Source organism: Diceros bicornis, chromosome 15, assembly GCF_020826845.1.
Source record: "Diceros bicornis minor isolate mBicDic1 chromosome 15, mDicBic1.mat.cur, whole genome shotgun sequence".
Taxonomy (NCBI): domain Eukaryota; kingdom Metazoa; phylum Chordata; class Mammalia; order Perissodactyla; family Rhinocerotidae; genus Diceros; species Diceros bicornis.
In genome coordinates this window covers 42,855,364-42,869,810 of record NC_080754.1, presented here as the reverse complement: position 1 = coordinate 42,869,810, position 14,447 = coordinate 42,855,364, and the positions used below count along the sequence as shown (strand labels likewise).

Genomic DNA, 14,447 nt, shown 5'->3' with positions numbered 1-14,447 from the left:
GGCCAACTTCAGCACTTCTCTTCTATAGAGAGTCCTCACTGGGCCTCTTAGTCATGTACAGATTTGCACATATTCACCCCCATATTCCCTTCTAATTAATAATCCAATGTGAGCTGACAGAATGCATTAGAATTTTATGACTTCTAACTGGACATACTTTAAAAAGTTTATAATAGTTTTTATTTTTTGTGTTTTTTTTTTTTGGTGAAGAAGATTGGCCCTGAGGTAACACCCGTTGCCAATCCTCTTCTTTTTGCTGAGGAAGATTGGCCCTGGGCTTCTGTACCCGTCTTCCTCTACTTTTTTTATATGTGGGATACCTGCAACAGCATAGCTTGATAAGCAGTGAGAGTAGGTCCGCGACCAGGATCCGAACCTGCGAACCCCAGGCCATCAAAGTGGAGCATGTGAACTTAACCACTACGCCACTGGGCCAGCCCCTACAATAGTTTTTAAATTGCAATTCAAAACAAAGTTAAAGAACACAGATAAGCAAAAAAATTTTATTTCCTTAAAATGAGTGTTTATAGTCTCTTCCCCCACTCCTATAAAGAGAGGCAATGTTAACATCAGGGTCAGAACCTTTTTCTATGTATATATGTGTATGCATATATTTTTTTTTCACAAATCCAGGACCATATATTATATGTTATTTTATAATATAATTTTTTACTTCACTATTTATCCTGAACATATTTCCTATCCTATAATATTTTAAGAAATTACATACTGTTCTAGAGTATAATTTGTAATGGTTGCATAGAAGTGCAATGTTTGCAAATACCATAATTTATTGAACTATCCCTATCGCTGGATAATTTGGTTGTCTCTGACATAGTGGCTTTATCATCAATACCTTTTGATTTGTTCACTCTGGTACATATTTACTTTTCATATTAGCACAGAAATTTCTGAAAATTATTAGAAATAGTCAAATTTTAGTCTTCTTCTATCCTCACATAACAACCCACCTTAATTTTGCTCATGCAGAACAATGATTCATAGCTTATTGGACGAAGCCCTGTGGAATTGCTCCTTTTCTCAGCATTCTATTCTTTGACTTTTTGCCACTTGCCCAATGTCTCTTTTCCACACTCTTTTGCTCTCATCCTCTGTCTTCCTAAAAATCTACTCCTATGTATTTCATTAACAGGAAGGCATATTTAATTAACAATAACTTAATGTTTTCCTTTCTGAGGTTATTTGCATTTTAACAGGGATCAAACCTTTATGTTAACAAGAGACTAATGGAGGAATTGGAGGCAGCTGCCAGAGGTTTGGAGAAGATCCTATAAACAAATCCTATAATGTATTGCTTATTCTTCTTATTTTAAGGTTTGGGGGTAAATGTTACCTGCTCTGTTTACTCATCAGTTAAGTTGCAAATATGCTTGACATACCTCAAATCCTTTATATGGGTCAAAATAGCAAACTAGAGAGTTAGAAACTTCAAGCAGAGATTACATGTTGCTGCAATGCTGGGATGCCTAGTAAGTGCCAAGCATACAACAGACACATAATAAATATGTGTTGTTTAATTGATCAACTAACAGTGACTCAGGCTGCGGTCATCATTCTCTAGATTGCTGACTTTATTTGCTTTTGTTGCCAATCCCTGCAATTCTGTTACAGATAATATGCAGGAGATGCCCTAGAGCTATGTTCACGGTTCCTTCATGTAGAGGAGAAAGAGTGGTCCTACAAAATCAGAAAAATTTGTACTGAGTCAAAGAGCAGAAAATGAGAAATGGTGGTAGACAGGAAAAACTCCATCCGCATTATGCAAAAAATATGAACAAGACATGGCTCTGCCAACAGTCCAATAAGGGAGATAATCATTTAAGAAAGTCATTATTATAAATGCAATAACAGAATAATATACATGGTAAAATAGGACCAGAAGAAGGAGTCATGAACTCTGCCTGGAGAGGTCAGAGAAATCTTCACCCAAAGGACACTGCTTGAGAAGGGTCTTGAAGGATGAATAAGAGTTGTTAGGTATATGAGAAAAGAGAAGGAACACAACATGCAAAAGGGTGAAAGAATGTGTCAAGTTCAATAAACTGCAGATATTACGATTCTGGGGTACAAAGTGTCAGCCACAGAGCAGCAGAGGATCAGATTGGAGAGGTAGGCCTAGAATTATCATGGAGGCTTTGTGTTCTGTACTAAGGATGTGGGGTTATGTTCTCTAGGCCAGTGGTTCACCGTCCCAGCTGCATGTTAGTACCACCTGAGGAGATTTAAAAAAAATACAGATGGGGCCAGCCCTGATGGGCTGGTGGTTAAAGTTTAGCACTCTCACCACTTCAGGGTTCTGGGTTCATTTCCCGGTTGTGGAACCACACCACCCATCTGTCAGTTGCCATGCTGGGGTGGCAGCTAGAAGAACTAGAAGAACTAGAAGGACTTACAACTAGAATATACAACCATGCACTGTGGGGGCTTTGGGGAGAAAAAAAAAAAGAGGAAGATTGGCAACAGGTGTTAGCTCAGGGTAAATCCTTCCCTGCAAAAAAAAAAAAAAAAAAATACAGATCACCAGCCTCTACCTATGTGTGTTTGAGGGGGTAGCAGAGATACTAGTTCAACTTTGGATGCAACAAGTTGGGGATACCTGTGGGGCATCAAAGGTAGAGATGGAGATATCCCATGAATGGTTAGATACATGAGTCTGGAACTTTGCATAAGTCTGTGAGCCCTGTATTTCAGTGGGTACAGAGAGTGCATGGTGCATTAGCCTAAGTATAGGTAAAGTTGTGCTTTAGGATAGGAAAGATATTCAGGATAAACAGTGAAGTAAAAAAAAAATTCACATTAGAAAATAACATAATATATGACCCTGGATTTGTTGTCTTGGGACAACAGGGGTGAGGATGCAGGGAGCAAGGAGAAGCAGGAGGAAAGGATCACAAAGAGACGTGAAAAAACTTTCTGAGGTGATGGGTATGGTCATTATGTTGATTGTGGTGATGGTTTCATGAGTCTATACATAAACTCATCAAAATATAATCTTTAAATATATGTAGTTTATTGTATGCCAATTATACGTCAATAAAGTTTTAACAAAAGTCAATTACCTGTCATTCTTGGTGACCGTATTAGTCTTCTACTTTTACTTCATTAAAAAGAAGCCCATGACTTGCTGTGGAACTTGAGCAAGTTACTAACACCCCTGGGATTCAATTTTCTCAATTTTAAGAACAGAGTTGCCTTCTACCATGATAAAAGGTCCCTTTCCTCATCTCTAATCTATGATATATAAGCCAAATTCAAGAAGACAGAGGAAGTCCTAAACTTTGATACTTAACGCTAAAGAAAATTTTCTGGGATAAGGAGGGGCGGCAGTATTATAATTTGACATGCAGACTCTGACTTTGGCTCTTGTACCATCAGCTGCCATGGATTCTTTTATTGATTTCTCAGTTTGTGAGGCATCTGTGGAAGATTATGCCTGAGCCCAGGCCGACTCGATCCCAGGATAATAATCAACTGGCAGGAGGATTCAAAGGATCTGAGCCCCTGGGTCCTTTCAGATTTCCATTTAGACCTTATACAATTAGAACAAACTTGTAGTATCCATGAGATTGAAATTGATGTGGGCTGAAAAACCAGAATGCTTTAAAATTCAGTTCCAAAAATGCTTTTCAAATGTTTACAGACAATGTTTTCTGGAATGATAGTAACTGAAAGGAATGTAGATAATTTTATTCATATTAATCTTTATTTTCCAAATAATAACAAAAAACAAACAAATAAATAATGCTAGCATTCACTGAATGCTTACTTGGTTGCAGGCACTGTGCTTAATGCTTTACATATGTTATATCATTTAATCTTCAAAACTATTCAATGTTATTATTTACTTTTTTATTAAAAAACAAAAAACAAAAAATGAAGCATGACGCTACTGAGATACACGCCCAATGTCAGACAGCTCTTGAAGTGCCCGGCATTAACAATTCTCACCACAGTATTTACAGATCATGAGCTGAACCTGAGCCATGGGTTTTGGATTCTGCTCCATTCCACTTCCAACTTACAGACTGGCCTTCAGAAAATCACTAACTCTCTTCACATCCCAGTGTCTGCATTTTGAAAATGAAAGTAATGATATTCTTCCAAACCACACACATGGAGAACATAAGGAATATGACATAATCAGATGACAAAGAAAACATATTTGCATTGATAGCACTGTCTTCTACAAAGAAAATATATTTGCATTGATAGTACCATCTTCTATTTCAAAAATAATTTTTATAGGTTTGGTATTTATCATTTATAGGTATATCCCAAATGTCAATCAAATTAACACTGTTTTTTAAGATTAATCTAAAATCAACTCAACCCTTCTATCCCTTCAGGAAGTAGAAAACCCACTCCCTTTCCCCACCACCCCATCTTTAGAGAGATTTCTATTACCTGGCATTTTCATGGACACCAGTAGTTCTCATTTCCTATTCTCACTGAACTCTGAGTCTTACTGTTATCCCCAATGGGTATTCTTTTTGCTCTTATACAAAACAGGGAAGGGCAAAGACTTTTCCTTGATTTCTCCAAAATGATGTCAATTATTTTTGTAGATGACTTCTCTGAAATTTTAAGACAATGAAAGAGAGGAGTCACCACACAAAATTGCATAGAAAACATTTTAAAACTGAATGTTAGGTAATCCTTTTCTTAAAACTCCTTCAATAGTCCTGCTAGCAGGAATTATTCACCACTGGCTCTCTTCATGAAGGCTCCAGTCTCCTGCCATATAATTTGAGCACTTCTCCTGTCTGACTAATCTCTCTCTCATTTTTCTCTTCCTCACTAAAACCCCCAAATTTGTGACAACTTTCCATGCTGGACCATTTAGCTAATACTTCCATATATTTCCTTCCAGACCATAATCCTCGGTCACCATCTTCCACACCATAGGCAGTTTCCTTTTCAAAAACATTTGTCTCCCTAAGAGGAACTCAGACGCCATTCACTAACATACACTTTTTAAAAAAATCTCATTTCATGTTTAATGTACTAATACCTTGCTAATTGGGAATTACTTGTTTGATGACCTTAACATAAACCAGAAAGTAAGCATAAATGGTTCCTGGGACGCCAAAGTCACCATCTCAGGCAATTTATTTATAAAAATAAAATTGTATGAGAAGTAGCAGTAATGACCAAAATGATAATAAAAACAGTCAAAGAGTTTGTCTTGGGGGGCTGGCCCAGTGGCGTAGTGGTTATGTTCGCACGCTCCATTTTGGTGGCCCGGGGTTCATGAGTTTGGATTCCAGGTGTGGACTGACACACCACTCATCAAGCCATGCTGTGGAGGCATCCCACATACAAAATAGAGGAAGATGGGCACAGATGTTAGCTCAGGGCCACTCTTCCTCAGCAAAAAGAGGACGATTGGCAATGGATGTTAGCTCACGGCCAAACTTCCACACACACACAAAAAAGAGTTTGTCTTAAATGAAAAAAAAAAAAACCTCAGAAGCCAAAGTTTCTTTAGTAAAAATGCTTACTTCTATTGTTAAAAAATGAGCTGTAATATGGGGCCGGCCCCATGGCCTAGTGGTTAAGTTCGGTGCGCTCTGCTTCAGGGGCCTGGATTTGGTTCCTGGGTGTGGACCTACACCACTTGTTGGTGGCCATGCTGTGGCAGCGACCCACATACAAAATAGAGGAAGATTGGCAACAGATGTCAGCTCAGGGTGACTTGTCCTCTAAAAAAAATAAATAAATAAAGAGCTATAATAAAGGAGTATAAGAACAGTTCCTGGATATGACATGCCCTCAGATATGATTATAATACATCAATGCATTAACCTATCATGTGATGAATGCTTAAAAACTCACAATCATGATAAAATAAGGTACACACTAAGATAAGCCAACTCTGCCACACTAATAGGAAAGAAAAGAAAGAAACTAAAACATTACTGTAGGAAAAAAGCAAAAACAAAAAAAAAACCTACCATTGGAACATAAGAGCCTACAATTCTTTTTTTAACTAGTAACTAGTAGAGGCAGTATAAAGCTTTCAATTAAAATCCTTGAAACTCACTGCTAGTTTTAAATCCAAGACCACCGGCTAAAAATCAGCAACTATATGAGGTAAGTTTTGTAAAAAAAAAATCTGATTGAAAGATTTACGTATTTGACCACAATATTTTAATAAATGTAAATAAACAGATTAATTATTGACTGCCTACTCTGTACAGCAAAATCTTCAAGAAGAAGATGCCATTGACCTAGGCTTTAAAGGATGAATAACATTTACTCAATTTAGAGCCATGGGCATTCCAGGTGGAAGGAGCACACAAGCAAAGGCACAAACATGCCAATTACTTTTGTTTGTTTGTTTGTTTATTGTGGTAACACTGGTTTATAACATTGTATAAATTTCAGGTGTACATCATTATACTTCTATTTCTGCATGGATTACATCATGTTCTCATGTTCACCACCTAAATACTAATTACAATCCATCACACACACATGTGCCTAATTATCCCCTTCGCCCTCCTCCCTCCCCCCTTCCTCTCTGGTAACCACCAATCCAATCTCTGTCTCTATGTGTTTGTTTGTTGTTGTTATTATCTACTACTTAATGAGTGAGATCATATGGTATTTCACCTTCTCTCTCTGACTTATTTCACTTAGCATAATACCCTCAATGTCCACCCATGTTGTCACAAATGGTTGGATTTCATCGTTTCTTATGGCTGAGTAGTATTCCACTGTGTATATATACCACATCTTCATTATCCATTCATCTTTTGATGGTGTGCCAATTACTTTTTATTCCATCAGGACACAAAGAAGATCACCATGAATGGGTAGAATGTAGCTCCTAAAGTGAAAAGCTGAGGGGTCACTACTCCAATGAAATGAGTGATGGAATGATTAATTGAAGTTAAAATAAGTACTTAGGAGTACTGGTAGAGTGGATAAAAAGTTCTGAATTTTCTTTTTTTTTTTTTGAGGGAGATTAGAGGGGTTTGGGGAAGAGGATTCAATATCGAGGCAAGTTACTAACAAAAATATGTACATTTAATTTAAACAAATTTACAGTTCAGTCCTATGATATGACTAATACTATTGTCTAATACAAATGTCCAGAACACATATTTCTCTATTTGTGTTTATTATTTCTTTATTATATGCATATTATGTTATTTATCAAATAACCCCAAATACCTGAAACATCTAGACTTAGTATACAAGGAAATAAATAATATCCCTGAGTGGTCTAGTGCCCATTCCAAGAAAGAATGCATTCACCATATCCCTAAAATCTCAGGCTATTTTCCCATTCCCCTTCAGTTCAAAGATCTTGCCCAGCCACAGACTTTGAGGCTAGAATCAGTTCAGGGAATTTTATCCCTAAGCAACTCACCTTAGCCATTAGTGCTCTGTCTATACCCCATATTTTTAAGTAATATGCTAATGTTTGAATGTTAAAGTTTTCCAAATAATAAAATTTTCTATGAATGACCTAGCCAAAAGTACACACCACATTAGCAATTCATTATTTTTAATTTAGACTTCATGAGTGCCTTACGTCAAGCCCTAACAAGACACGAAACAATTCATTCTGACAAGTATTGGGTTCTGCCTTTCGATATTTTAAGAGTGCATTCCTTTCTCTCATGAATTCAAATGCTGTACTTTCTGGGCTTAACCTCTGTCTCAAACAGTCAAGATGATAACCATCTGTTTGATTGGTAATTGTTCTTTTTATTATGTTTGACACACTTTTAATTGTTTCTATTGATTTATTCTTCATAGCAATTGTACATGGTGATCAGAATATTTAGTACATGACTTTCCTGCTTTGCCTTCAAGGAGATGGTGTAAGTCGTGTTCAAAAATATATTTTAAAAAATTCTTATCAAGACAGTGTTATGAACTTTGCACATTAAACAGGTATAAAGTATTTAGCAAATCGGCTCTTGCTCCCATAAAGAAATTCTAAAAATAAGATTTAAACTAGATTATAAAATAATCTAAAAATCACACACACAAACAAAAACAATTGAGCAAGGAATAGGAAAAGACAGAAATGTGATGACGAGCAAAGGTTTTCATAGTGAGATCAGAAAAATTAAGGACCAGTTTGCTGACTCAAACAAAATCTGTAAGGCAATTAAATGTTTTCCAAGTAGACTATTCTATCCATCACTCTCCTCTTTTCTCCCTCTTTCTTAGCCTAGAAAGGAACAGTAGTGGAAATTCTGCCGAGATTCTTATACATTGTGAAAATTGCCCAGTCAGCTTTCTAGAAGTTACAGAATTCCAATTACCATCAGATCTTCATAGGATTTGGAATCAGATTTGTTCAAATTTTGTCTAGTTGCCAATTGTGGCAAAATCAACTGGACAGTTTTCTGTCTTTCTGAACTATACATTTAAGTTTTTATACCAGAAAAATGTATCCTATACCAGGTTCTTTTCCAAAACTTTTGTATTTTCCTGAAACCCTATGATGTTCTTCCCTCTCCATCCTTGTGCAGTAGTCTCCTTTAAACCCAGCACAGCAGTGTCAACAGGACTTTTCATGGAGGAAGAACACGGGCGACCCCTGAACAACCAACTACCTTGCAGACTGACTTTCTCCTCAAATTTTGCTCCTAGATGCCCAGAGCGCCTGCCTGGACAGACATATCCTATATCTTCAGATGAGAGAGAGAAATGAACTCCTAGAGGGCAATATGACTTCTAAGATTCAAATTGAGAAGGAAAATCAAACCCTTCAATCTTTTTTACAGGACTAGAAAAAATTGTGTGCATTTACCTGATGGCAGTGAGCAACGCTTGCTCTCCGTGCCAGTGAAATTCATCTTGAAGCTGACATAAACTGTGCCTGACTTCAGAATACCAGCTCCTTCTGCTGTTGTCTGACAGCACCACCCCTTCTGAGGTTCTTCTGGCTTTGTGCTGTGGACATTTGATTTCTGGATAGATAGTTGATTGGATAGTTTGATTTTGTGAAGGTTCGACGAATCTAATGATATTATTTTCCCATACAAGTTATATGCATGTGAAATTAAAATTGGGCATGGTTAAGAGGAGCCCTTTCTGCCCATTTTCCCTTCGCATCATTCACCAGGTGCAGATATCTTGGGATGAGGGGATCTACATTTTAAGTTATTTTGGATGCTTAAGTAAGTCCTGGGTGAACATGAAGGTTGGATGAGTCAACTAGAATTTCAGAATTGGCCAGACTTACTTTGGAGCTGGGACTTGCAGCTGGCAACTGGGCAGTGATTCAGGAGGTAGCTGATGCTAAAAAAAAAAAAAAAAAAAAAGTATGAGACTTACATGCCTATGATCAGTTCCTAAACTCTTTAAAAACACCCTTAATTTTCCTTGTGGTAGTTTCTTTTCGCATCCAAAGGGTTTCTGGATGTTAATTTTAATCTGATTTCACCAGGATACCAACGTGGAGGGAATAAAGAGCAAGGCAGATGAGTAGCAAAGGATTTTATCTGAGCCTCAATCATTCACTGATGCCTCTGGCTGAAAATACCAGAAAAATGAAAGTGATGTAAACAGCTAAGAGCAAATTTAAGAAGAGAAGCTGGAATGCTCAAGTCTAAAGAGAATCATTAGAGGAAAGAGAAACTCAGAAATCGCTAAGTGTAACCTGAGAAGGAGAAGTTGGTAGAAGAAGAGGAGGAGGGAAGGAGAAAGAATACAGAGGAAGAAGGAGAAGGGGAGAGAAACAAGGGAAAAAGGAATGAATTTCATCACTTGATAAGAGCAGGTCCTCACCTTAAGCACAGTTTTGCTGTCATAAGATGACTCCAACATCTCAGTAGCTTACAACAATAACATTTATCTCTCATGCTGCATGTGTATCACAGGTCAACTGCCACTGGGCAGTTCATGGTCTTCACTTAGGATTCTCGCTGACTGACAGAGAGGCCTTACTGGAGATTTCAGAGGGGAAACAGCATGACGAAATCACAAGACAGAAGCTCAGAGGGACATGCTTCACCTCCGATCACACTTCATTTGTCAAAGCAAGTCACATGGCCAAGTCTGAAGCCAATGGGGTAAGAATGTATATTCTGAACAATATATAATTATCTAACAACATGTAATAACTAAAAACGTTTTGATCTTCACAAAAAGGCAAGATAGAAAGTTTTGGTCAGGGTATTTTGTAGAATGTCCTTCAGTTTAGGTTTTTCTGATGCTTTTCTCATAATTAGATTGAGGTTATGGGTTTTTTGGGAGAAAGACCACAGAGGAAAAGTGCCATTCTCATCACATGATATCAAGGGTATATGCTATCAACATGACCCATCACTGTTGATGTTAACCTTGGGGGAGGGCTTGTCAGATTTCTCCACTGCAACGTTATTTATTGCTGCTCTTTTCTGTACTGTACTTTTTGGAAGGAAATCACGACGCACAGCCCACACTTCAGGAGTGGGGAGTTATGGTCCACCTCCTTGAGGGCATTTCCCCCTTTTTACTGGGGAGGAGTCTGAGGCTTAGAGACTTTAAGCCCAAGTTGACATAGTTATTAAGTGGCATGAAGTTCGAAACCCATGTCTGTCTGATTTATAAAACTATTCTTTTTTCAGTACTACATAAAAAGAAGCATAAAAATAGGGAAATGGTTAGAAAAATAGAAGGATATATCTATGAGTTGTTTCACTGAAGTATGTAGGGAGGTATGGCCCCTTGATACCGGATATTCAGATAACGATTCCTTTAACTTGCCACTCACTAGCGTTGGGACTGGAGAGTGATGCTCCTTGATGTTTATAACACTATCCAATTATTGTCCCAACATGGTTTCACTGTCTATCTCTCTTTCTACAAATATAAGACTCTATTCTCATCACTAAGCCATTTTTCCAAAGGGAAACCAAGTCCTTGGAGCACTGTGAGGGCAGAGTAGAGGATGAAAGTGATTTTATCTGAACTTTTGCGGCCAAGAGATAGCTTCTAAGCAGTGTTGTTTTTTTCTTTTTTTTAAGAGAGTTATAACTCTAGCTCTGCCTAATAAAGAGAAGGTATGTTTCTGTCACAGAAATAGCTTTCGGACAAATGAGAAACTGTCACTGAGGCTGAGAAGCAGAGCAACAGGATGGTCTATGTCTGGTGAGTGAAAATTCTGTGAGGTTTTCCTTCTTACCATGGAGGTGCAATTTAGAGATGACATTTTAAAGTATGTGTCAAGTCCCTTATCTACTGTTCTTTTGAAGTGTCATTGACAATGCAGTTCAAAGACAGAAATGACCATGTAACAGTATTGAGTTGTGTTTTCTGAACTAGGATCAAATCTCCCTTCTGACAAAAAGCTAAGTTACAGAGAATGTATAAAGATAAAACAGAGTTTGGGGACATTCTATATATTTCATATGAAGAAAAGCCTTTTTTCTATCCATTGTCATAAACAGAATAGAGACTACTTGGTGTCTGAGTCACATGTGCATACCATATGTTTAATTGTATCATATGATACCCTTGAACACGATTAGTTTAAATATTCTCATGTGCAGAGATTTCTAAGTAGACTGAGTTCTTGGCTGGTAATCATGAAGTCGAGTTATTCACCCCTATTTCTCATACTATAGAGACATTTATATTTTCAGTCATAATTTTCTCCTTCAATTGCTGAGATTATCTAGACTTTCTGAGGCTGTTCTGTAAATCCTAAACAATGATTGAGCTCCAGAAACTGTTTTGTTTGCGACTATGACCCAGCACTTAGTACGTTCTAGAACATTGTATACACTTAACAAATGTATGCTAAATGAATACTGAATAAATGTTTTCAAAAGAGAAGCACTGTGTGAATTTAAGACAGTCATAAAATACACAACTACATCCAAAATGAAAGGCCATGTCTAAAGTCTAAGATCATTAATTTCCCTCAGGTCAGAATAAAGCTTATTTTTATGAGACTAAGTATAATAAAGTCTGTATTGCATAACTGTGTGATAGCATGTTTTCTTCCAAATATCCTGATCGAAGGCAAGAGCCCCAAAAGTGGACGCTGATAACTGACCTCTGTGCTATGCCTCCAGGAAGTCACGAAAATTTACTGACCACTAGGCTGCTACCCATGTGAACAGAAACAAATTTTTCTTTTGATAAGTCAGTAAAATTATATCTTCTTTTACTAAATGACAAAATCGATTGAAAATTAATACTTAATGCTGGTGAGAATATGCTGAGGGAGTTACCCTCCTCTACGGCTGGTGTCAGAGTATTCTGATACAACTTCTTTGGGAAATAATTTGGGAATATATACACAGAGGCTTAAAGAGTTCATAGACTCTTTTTTTTCTTTTTTAACAAAGGAGTTCTACTTCTAGATATTTACCTAAAATAAATCATCAGAGATTTTGTCAGAGATTAGTGTTTGAGGACATAAAGATGTCTGTTACATAATAATACTGAAAATTTTGAAAGAACTTAAATGGTTAATAATAGATGACTGCCTAAATAAATTAGGAAATATGCACTCAATAGAGTATTATCCATCCCTTAAAATGAATTATCTATATATGTCGAGGGGAGGTATTGAATTCTAGTTTTTCCACTTTCAAGTTCTATGACCTTGAACAAGGGTCTTATTTAATCCAAGTTGCTATTTTAACTTAATTGTGCTCTAATTTTTTAGGCAATGTTTGTTTTTGAACTCAGTGCTCATTTTTATCCAAGTTACACATGATCATAATTTAGAGAGTCAATTTGTTGTACAAGGCTTATTACAGAAAAACAGCAGAACTCTAACTACCTCTTTCCAATTTTTGTTCCCCAGAGGCAGCCACATTCAGCCGTTTTAACTGATTCTTAGGATATTTGCCTCCATACTTCCACCACTCTAAAAACAAAGAAAGAAAGAAGCAAACAAGCTATTATCTATTGACTTTCTACTATGTAAAATTATAATTTAGCTTTCTTTCACCGCCTCTATCCCCAGCATACACATACACCCTTACTCTTTCCCCTTTCTCCCAAAAGAGTTTTATCATAATTTTGGTTACATCACTACAGTGTGTATAGTATTATGACCATATAAACATGAGACCTTGATGAGTCATATTGGGTACTATTATTACTTTTCCTTTTCTGAGCAAGTTTTGGTTTTTTAAAAAGTTTTTTAAGTGGTGTTATTGTTTATTCTTGGCTTCCTACGTATTTGTAAATTTTTTATTCACAAACACTTCCCCAGTTGTGCAAATCTTCTTTCAATATGCACATACATATTAAACATCAATTTCATCCTCCTAAATAAATTCTCCCATGAGCCTTCCGACTTCCCACATCTGGACTGGCTGAAGCTTAGCTATTATTTTGGGGTCTTCTTTCCGGCTTTTGCATGGGATTTCTTTTTTCCTGGATTCTGCGTCTTTCTCTCTCTTAGTTTTCTTCTTTGGGCAGAGCACAGACTCCTGAGAAAGTGCACATAAGAGGTAAAATTTTTGAGACTGTGTACGTCTAAAATTTTAAAAAGTTTACTCTCATACTTAACTAATAGTTGGCTGGGAATAGAAAACTAGACTAGAAATCATGTGCCCTCAGAATTATGAAGGCTTTGATCAACTGCCTTCTAGTTTCTAGAGTTGCTAATAACAGGCTCCATAAGAAAAGCTAACATTTTCTCAGCACTATGTGTCAGTAACACTTCTGCACGTATTTATGTTTATTACCTTATGTAATTCTCACAACAAAGCTGTGAGGTAGGTACTACGTTTAATCTCCAATTTACAGATATGGAAGTTGAGACAGGGTTGCAATAACTTTCCCAGAGTTACAGGGCTTGTCAGTACAGAGTTCAGCATTAGAATCTAGGTGAGCTGGGTGGAGAGCTCATGTTCTTAACCTCCATGTCTCACCGACAAACTGATTAGTGATATTTTCAATGAAGTGTGAACTTCTAATCTGAATACTTTTGTTATTTTTTTTATTATTTTGCATTCAGTATCCTGAAATTTCACACGGCTGTGTCTTGTGGTGGGTCTTTTCTCATTCATTATCATGAATACACAATGAGCCATTTCAATGTGGAAATGCTGTGCCTCAGTTCTGGAGAAGTTTCTTTTTTTTTTTTTTTTTTAATTTTATTTATTTTTCTTCCCTCAAAGCCCCAGTAGATAGTTGTATGTCATAGCTGCACATCCTTCCAGTTGCTGTATGTGGGACGCGGCCTCAGCATGGCCAGAGAAGCCGTGCGTCGGTGCACACCCGGGATGGGAACCCGGGCCGCCAGCAGCGGAGCGCGCTCATCCAACCGCCAAGCCACAGGGCCGGCCCTGGAGAAGGTTCTTGAATTATTTCTGTATTAGTTTCCTCCCTTCCATTTTCTCTGTTCTCTTGTTTCTAGAGTTCACTTTCTATTCTCTGCCTGTTCTATTTTCCATAGCTTTGCCTCTTTGCTTTACTTTCTATAAGTTTTCCTCAACTTTATCTTGCAA

The 14,447-nt window shown here is 37.2% G+C and overlaps 1 long non-coding RNA gene across 2 annotated transcripts in view; it reads right to left on the bottom strand.

Moving 5' to 3' along the window:
* The window catches only part of LOC131414943 (uncharacterized), a 94,939-nt gene extending 81,473 nt beyond the window's left edge, over positions 1–13,466 (bottom strand). Inside the window, exons 1-3 of one of the 2 annotated variants that reach the window (XR_009222270.1) lie at positions 13,236–13,466; positions 12,767–12,853; positions 9,233–9,288 (exon numbers count right to left, since the gene is read on the bottom strand). This is a non-coding gene — a long non-coding RNA (uncharacterized LOC131414943). Of the gene's footprint in view, positions 1–9,232; positions 9,289–9,777; positions 9,981–12,766; positions 12,854–13,235 lie in introns of those variants that run through there. The other variant, XR_009222269.1, reaches the window with a different exon arrangement.
* Positions 13,467–14,447: the final 981 nt, after the last annotated feature.